Source organism: Lepisosteus platostomus, chromosome 6, assembly GCF_059453375.1.
Source record: "Lepisosteus platostomus isolate fLepPlt1 chromosome 6, fLepPlt1.hap1, whole genome shotgun sequence".
NCBI lineage: Eukaryota > Metazoa > Chordata > Actinopteri > Semionotiformes > Lepisosteidae > Lepisosteus > Lepisosteus platostomus.
In genome coordinates this window covers 57,246,646-57,254,894 of record NC_142616.1, presented here as the reverse complement: position 1 = coordinate 57,254,894, position 8,249 = coordinate 57,246,646, and the positions used below count along the sequence as shown (strand labels likewise).

General features: G+C 36.1%; 1 protein-coding gene and 1 long non-coding RNA gene across 5 annotated transcripts in view; one reads left to right on the top strand and one right to left on the bottom strand.

Moving 5' to 3' along the window:
• The window catches only part of mgll (monoglyceride lipase), a 54,712-nt gene that overhangs the window by 3,947 nt on the left and 42,516 nt on the right, over positions 1-8,249 (top strand). The window lies entirely within an intron of this gene.
• Positions 166-7,312, bottom strand: LOC148661966 (uncharacterized). Its single transcript, XR_015939646.1, has 2 exons — positions 7,023-7,312; positions 166-455 (listed from the first exon to the last, which is right to left on the bottom strand). It is a non-coding gene; the product is annotated as an uncharacterized LOC148661966 (long non-coding RNA).

The window sequence follows — 8,249 nt, the reverse complement described above, 5'->3', positions numbered from 1 at the left end:
ATGGTGGCTCTTTAATTAAGGTATTTGAGGTTTGTACATGTAACACACGTACAGCTGGCTGATAGATCTGGAAGGCACACTAGTAAAGTAACCCCGTTTCAGGCTGCACAAGCGACAGTCCTGTGAATAAGGCAGAATTATTTTGTAAAGGGAGTGTTATGGTAGTATATTAAATAAAGACATTAAAAAATACTAGCAACTTAATAAATGAAAAATGGTCCCATTAGAAGGGGGGCCTGGTGGAGTGAAGATTAACATTGCTGCCTTTCAGCCCTGGGGCCCTGGGTTTGATTTCCTGGGTTGCTGTGTGTGTGGAGTTTGCGTGTTCTCCTCATGTTCACATGGATTTTTTTCCGGATGCTCCAGTTTCTGCTCACAGTTCAAAAACACCATCCAGGGTATATCCCGCTTTGTGTCCTTTACTTGCTGGGATAGGCTCTGGCTCTCCCACGACCCTGAATTGGATAAAACAGTTAGAAAATGAATACATTGATAGATCCCGTAAGAAATGCATATACTTTAGGATCACTCAATTAAAAAAAATTCTTAAATGATTTCCAAACAATTTATTCTGTTCAGCAAAAATATTTGCATTAATATTGATTCTGTAGCGGATGGTTTGTGGCAAATAATGGATACAAATTAAATACAATCTGGAAGATGCATGTTAGGAATTTAATCATTTCATTTTCTGATAATAAAAATTCATTCTTTTCTTTCATTTGATGCAAAGTGAATTTTTTGTTCACCACAAATTGCCATAAATATTGAATATGTAATATCTACATCTGGAAAGCTGCCTTTGATGGCAGACAGCTGTAGTGAGATAGCTCCAACTGTAGTTCAAGTATGAAGCTCTTTAGGATGCAAGCAAATTCTACCATAACATTCAACTGTAAACGGTATAAACTAATGAGAAAGATTACATTATTTCAACACTGTCTAGATGGAAACTGCGAAATGACTGAATATCGTGAGGACCAGACTTTTACTAGTTTAAAAATAACTTGATTTGAAAAGCAAAGGAAAACAGATTGAAGGACAGTAGTTCAGCCTGGAGATATGCACACTTTTGCTGTTTCTGGACAGCTCTGGATTAATAATTAATGGAGTTCTCCATACCGAAATAGGGAATGAAGAACTCATTAACTCCCAGATCCCATATGACTTTTTTTTGTTGCAGGTAGAAGTGACTTCAGCATCAGCTGTCCTTTAATTGGATTGTTGTCAGAAGCTGTTCAACACACACTGCACAAGCGTACTGTAGAACCTTCTGAAGTGAAGCTTTGGGTTGTAGTAGAGGTGTACAACTACGGTACTTAAATGGAGTTTAACTAAAGTTCGGGAGGGATGACAACAGCCACGCTCAATCATTCCCAGACGTCAGTGATTAGCAATCACTCCCTTCGTCCTTCCTCCACCGAACACTATAAATACCAAATGCGATATCTCTCTCCCTCGTGTGCGACTTTTGCATCCCACCTCCACCCCAACTCCTCCTCTGCAGCTACCCTTTGGTTACCCTGCGGGGGGGTCCTGGCCTCCTCGTCCTACGGCCAGGAGGTCGGCCCTCAGCCACGCGGATTAAGCCAAATATTCACTCCACAATAGTTGGTTACGCTTCGATTTTGGGGTGTTGTCATTCCTCGTGAAATCAGCCAGAGCTGAAGACCTTTGAAATGTGTTAAATTGGTTCACTTAGGCTAGTAAGTAGTGAATTAGTTAATTAAGGGCAGAGGTTAATTAATTTTTGTTAAGTCTCCCTGAGACTAGAGTTGTGCACTAATGTTGTATTGACTCAAATGGGTGTGTGCTGTATGTTTGTACAGATGACTAAGCTAATTACGTTACTGAGTTTTTATTAATACTATTCAATCGGACCTAATTTGTCGGCAATACATGATGTAAATGTCTCGTTACTACAATAAAAAGAGCTTTAATGTACATGGGATGCAGGATAGTAGGAATTCTACATTTCATTAAAGCTTTGCTCCAAATCTTTTTTAACAATTATTCCACAGCTCTTTGGCTTTAAGTGAAGTAAGACATCAACCGATAATGGATAAAAGGTTTTACAACTCATTAATATTGTTACATGTCGTTTTACATTGGTAGTCTTCAAGCACCTTTTAAAGACATACAGTATTTCATTCTACGTATAGTAGGACTGTGATATAAATTGAATCCACCTTCAAACTTTCAGAGAATATTTTCTAATACAATATTAGAATATTAACTAATACACTACAACAGACATTTCCTACGCCTTACCAATTAATCCGGCATTGAAAAGTGCTCTTCATTCTTTTTCTGGATTGTCTGTATCATGCTGTGCAGGTACTTAGTAATATTTATTGTCTGACACTTTTTTTCTTACGGCATGAATTTCCAGCTTTATCCCACAATTAGCAAGCTGTAGCAGTACTTAGTAAGTATATACAGTTTATATATCATTGTTCTAAAGTGATATTCTGATTTTTGTTTTCATTTTTTAAGCCACATTCTACTTTGAATAGCATCCATTTATTTACTGGTCACATAAGCAAAGCTTCTAATCAGATTAACATACAATTATTTAAATTGTCATTTTATGGCTCTTAACAAAGATTAAGCATTCACAGGATATGGACCAAACAGACACAAAAATGCATGCTTGCAACAGCATCTCCAAATGTGAAGAACTTCTGTTTTTTTTTCAATGTTATAAAAAAGGGACAGAGTGAAAATACTCTACATACTGTACTACTCTCACAAGTGCTAAAAGTATTTACTGTGAATGAGCTCTTTCTTCAAGTATGATTCACATTTCTGTTCTATAGCAATTCCAGGTTAATTGTTATATTAGAAATTCCCAACAAACAGAAAAGCTGTAGATAAATTATTCCGTGAGAAGAATTACTCCACAGTTACAGTATGACAGGGCATAAATTCTACAAAAAACAGCTCATTCCTGTAATTACAGTCATTAGGTTTACCTGTTGTATAAACAAACAAAAAGCAACAAGAGAAAAACACATGTAGTGCAATAGAGTGGACTATTCAAATGGTGCTGTTTTGCAAGAGATGGCAGAAGTCACCAGCCTGAACCATTGCACACGCACCTCTGTAGTGCAGAAATGCATAGGAGAACAGTTGATCAAAGACAGATGCAGATGAGTGGAGTTTTGGCACAGGCCAATTCATCCTGCTTTGAAATGCAGAGATTTACAGTAGACAGATAGACAGATAAGTGGGTGCCCTGCTGCTTCTCTGTTCCGCTAAATCCACCAAGATGCTGCAGTTTTGTTAATATTTTCAGTTAAGGAATAATAAAATCCTGAAATGTGGAGGAAAGCATGTTCAGAATGAGAAAAATATTCAGCCATTTGTGTTCATAAATTTGGGTTACAGATCTGTTTCGAGGGTAATGGACATGCTTTCCAGTCCTATTTAAGGTAGCACAGGCCCCTAGGTGTTACACAGTAGGAACATGTGCTTTCCATTATGTTCAACAGAAGGCAGTGCGGGCTAGACTATCACACGTGTAAAATTAGATTTTTCAAATAATTTTTTTTTTAAATATGGTGTTCATTACGAATAATACGAAGTAAAAACTCTTGAGCTACATTGTAAACCTAAAATAAACAGACTGCTTAAATGGCAATGAAAATATCTTAAATAAGATCTCAGAAGAAATGGGAACAGAACCTGAACAGATGGAAAATGTGGTGAAAGCTATGTGGGTGTCCATATTCCCAGTTGTCTGCGGAGCTTTCCAGTGGATTCCAGGGTTGCATTGTTAATAGATAGTGAAATAGGAATTCTCCTGGAGGCATAAGAAAATGGCCTCTAGCTCTGAGTCTAGAAGGCGATGATCCAGAAACGTGCATTTATTTTTATTAGCTGGCAAGACACAATCTACATTGTGAGCAGATTAGAAATGCAAAGTAAGAACATTTGTCCGTGGGCGTTTCAGCTACACACACACACACAATATTCTTTGCTTACATGAGGCACATCTATCTTAATATGTGTGCGAGAAATGTTGCATTATCGGGATTTGAATTTTTTATCTCTGCTGATTGCAAGCAAGGCAATACTCATTGAAATTGTCTACCCTGGGGCGTTTTCTATGGCTATCTTTCCCCCCTCATGCTGTAAATTCTTTACCCTTCATTTAGAGGATTCCCTTGTGTTTATGTGTAAATTTACCAGGTTAATAAAAGCAATAGCAAAGTTGAGGTATTGGTAGGCAAGAAGAATGAATAACTTGATTTTTCACATTCACATAGCAAAAATACCACCTTATTTGCAGGGTTATGTAAATACTTGAGCTTACATATCTTATGTCCTAGTGGTATTTTAGATTAAAATAGGGCTTGCATTTTGTTGGCACTCAAATAGCATTTTTTTATGATTTGAATGTGATTCTAGAAAAACACAGTAATTATTTATTCCTATTTCACATAAGAATTCAGGGCAGAGCTCTCCAGCATGTTGTTAGTGGTGGTGAACGTCTCTACCCCTTTCTACCTGTGTTTCTAATCTAATCATCTAGTAATTAAAGTTGTGATACTCTCCAGTGGTCTAATATATTGAGAACAAAGATTTTCTTGTCTGTCGTATGGCATTTAAGCCATACAGTACGTCTGGCCTTTTCAAGAAGGTGACAGCTAGTTAGCATTGAACAAGATGGTTTTTAGTCTTGTCACCGTTCACCAAAGTTCATGGTAAACTTGATCATTGGAGTAGAGTAAGTTATATTAAGATACATTAGGTTGAAATCTCATAGGCTGTAAAAAAGCCTTTGTAAGTTTATTATTCTTATTTTGGACACAGAAGTCCAAATATGAAAGAAAATTATTTTGATAATTTAAAAACACCAAGCTATAATTTGTACATGAGATATTTTAAGAGACTAAATCTCTTTTTTGGATACCAACATGACCGTGTTCTAAATTAAATACTATTTCTATTGTCCTTTTAAAGTACCTCATTTGTAAAATTAGCACAATTGTTGTCATTGAGATCTTAGAGTATTGGTAGATAATTTTGCTTTGTGCTGTGTTTGAATTATTGTTTTGTTCAGGGCTTTTTTGCAGTGCTAAAAGAGGGTGAATGCTCATCATTTTATTTCTGTATCTTTTTTATTGAAAAAAATGTAAAATTCATTAGGGGTTAGAGTTGGAGGCTTTGTCAGCTACAAAGCTACAAAGCTACAAAGGAATAAGCAGAGATTTATTTGGCACACCTGAGAAAGATTCCACATAGAAGTGTTGTGTTTCTCTCGTTCTTTTTACCTTTCAGCTTGGAATTAACCTCTACTTGTTCATTTGCAATTTAAAATGAATGTTACTGTATATAGCCAGTCTTTATGATCCCTTTGAATTTCTATACAGTACATTTAATCTCAGATTGACTTCATAAGTAGTCCATCACGATTACAGAAGTGGAAAGACACTTAAACACCAAAAATTAAGCTCCTAAATCTATAAGCGATCAGGCAAATTTGCACAGCAAAATTTTCAAAAGAAGCAGTAAGAAAATATTATAATTGGGAAACGGTTCCCTGAAGAAAATAAACTAATTGTTGTGTAGTGCGTGACAGTCATTGAAAAAAGGCAGAGCCAGTAATTTCTGTCATATATTATGCTGTAAAAATGGAACATGGGATGAGAAATGAATACACAGGTGCCATGCGTTCACATATACATGTAGTAAGTGGATGAGTAATGAACTGTCAAAATCAAACAGCTGACAAGAAGGATGCTTATACATAGCTTTCAGTTTTCTCTTCAAATGCAACAGATTTTAAGTTGCATCATTTGATACTCAATTTGAGCTATAGACTTAAAGATTCCCTTTCCTGGGAAGTGCCTCTTCATAAAGGTTGTCACTGGTTCCTCGTTATAAGCAGACTAATACAGATATTCACAGACTCTCATATGATAAAATCCTTGATAATGCTCCAGAAGTAAGAAAATGGAAGGAATTAAATTAAAGAAATGTTCTGTTAATGTCTTGGAAACGTCAGATCTGGGTAATTCATCAGCAAACCCCATCTTCTGAATCAATTTGTAGATGAGTTTTAGGAAGCTCATCTAGTAGTGTCTTGCACTACTTGATTGGAACTTAACCACAACTTGTTGCATTTTATGCAAAACACTCTGTTTAAAATAGCTATGATTTGCATAATGCATTTATTGTATTAATAGCTGTTGTATTCATGAATTCATCACGTTGTGTCAATTTATGCAGTCAGTTTTATCTGTCCCTTTGGTACCTTTAGCCTGTTGTGTTTCCAGGCAAAATATATTTAATATTTCATAATCATGTTTAATAAGTTAATAATATTTTATAGAATTCTATGTTTAGCAGGTTTTTCATTGTTTTTGCTATGAAGAAAGTACTATACTGCTTATGATGTGATCTCTCTTAATTAGATTGTTTTCACACACTGTATTCATACTGTATACTGTGTAGTGAATACTCTTTTTTTGTATAATTCCAAAAAGCATTCTTCTACCCCATCATAAAGTTTATTCTTTGACATAGTTGTTGATGGAGTAATTCATTTAGAATTGTAATGATGTGAGATGTATAATTAGCTGTTAGTAATTTAAGTACTGTTAGTAATTGAAAGGTTGGAAAATTGACAATCCAAATCTTTTGTAAATCCAAGTGATAATGTACATGTCCATTTACTTTACAAAATAGTGATAATGATCAAATGCAAACAGTTCTTTTCATTAAAGAACAACATTCATATAAACCAAATATTAAAATACAAAAGGGAAATAATTACATTTAAAAATGAAAATAATAATAGAACTCTGGACCAAATTGAGGGTTACCAGAATCAAGTCAGAAACTGTGAAATCGAGTGCACTGTCTTATTTGCTCCAGCTGCTCCACAATAACCATACACTAAAGCTTTGAAAAATGTCAAATCTTTCACTTAACACACGTACAGAAACTACTTTCTTTTGACATTCCCTCAGCAGTCTCTCTGAAACAGACGTTGTATATCAATAATAACCGACCTTCAAGATGGCCATTTGCGTTGTAAATCTGCCTTCTGCACACGTACAGTAGAAGCAAAAGTGGCACAAAGTGCTCCATTCTTATTTTATGGCATGTACCAGATCGGTGCTGTCAGCAGGAGTCAGTGCCTTCTCTCTGTTTGCTGAGCTAAAGCACTTTGCAATTCTTGAGTCATTTCTGTGGAAGCGTGGGGTCCTAATTACAAGCCTTCCACGGCACTCAAAAGTGATTTTTTTGTAGCATTTGACATCTATCTGCCTGCATGTTGAAAATCTACCAGGCACACGGCAGGTTTTAACAGTGTGAGTGCCAAGTGAATAGCTTTGGAAGTTAAAAAGAGTAACACTCTTGTCACTTCATCCATCAATTATGTATATTATTTTACAGAGAGTCAGGGCAACACAGAGCCAAACCCAGCAGACACAGGACACCAGCTGGGACTATGTCAGCACATACAGTACATGAACTTTAAAGTGGACAATTTAGGACAAATTAGGACAATTTAGAGATACCAATTACCTTTGCCGGCTTGTGTGTCTTTGAAAGGTAGGAAGACACTGCAGCATAGAAAAAACCCAGGTGAAAATAGGTATGGAAACAGACTCCACGCAGGAGGTGTCCCCAATCCAGAATCAATCCCAGGGCCTCAAAAGCAGTGAAGCAACTGCCATATCACTGGTTTGTTACTTCAGAACAAAACAATAATGTCTTGTCTTCTTCCCTTCTGCTCCTGTCTCTCTGAATTCGAGTTCATTCTGCACATGGAGAACTGGGTACAGCATAGTACTCGTTATATAAACAGTGGATTATATTAAATATAAATTTGAGGTATGTCCCCCCTGGAGTCTCTTAATTGTTGGTCAATGAGTTAGTCACATACAACTCCAGGAGGCCATTTTCTTATCCTAACCCACAAGAATTCTAAATACATTGCGCTATTCGGAATTTGTATCTGCCTATTTCTTTTGTAAATACTAGGTACTAAATACTATTTTGAACTCACTGTGGGCTGGAAAATTATAATGAGAGACTACAATGTACTAGATTGCTTAGGATTTATTTAAGGAAGTATCATTATAAAGAAGCAATCTATGTAACCTGCAGTGCATGTCAAAGCTTTTTGCTAAGTAGGTGTAATGCCATGTTTCTGTGGGAAAAACATCTGAACTTTCGCTCTATACAAGTTGTATAGTTGGACCTCTTCTTAAAGCTTTCATTTGCCCTTC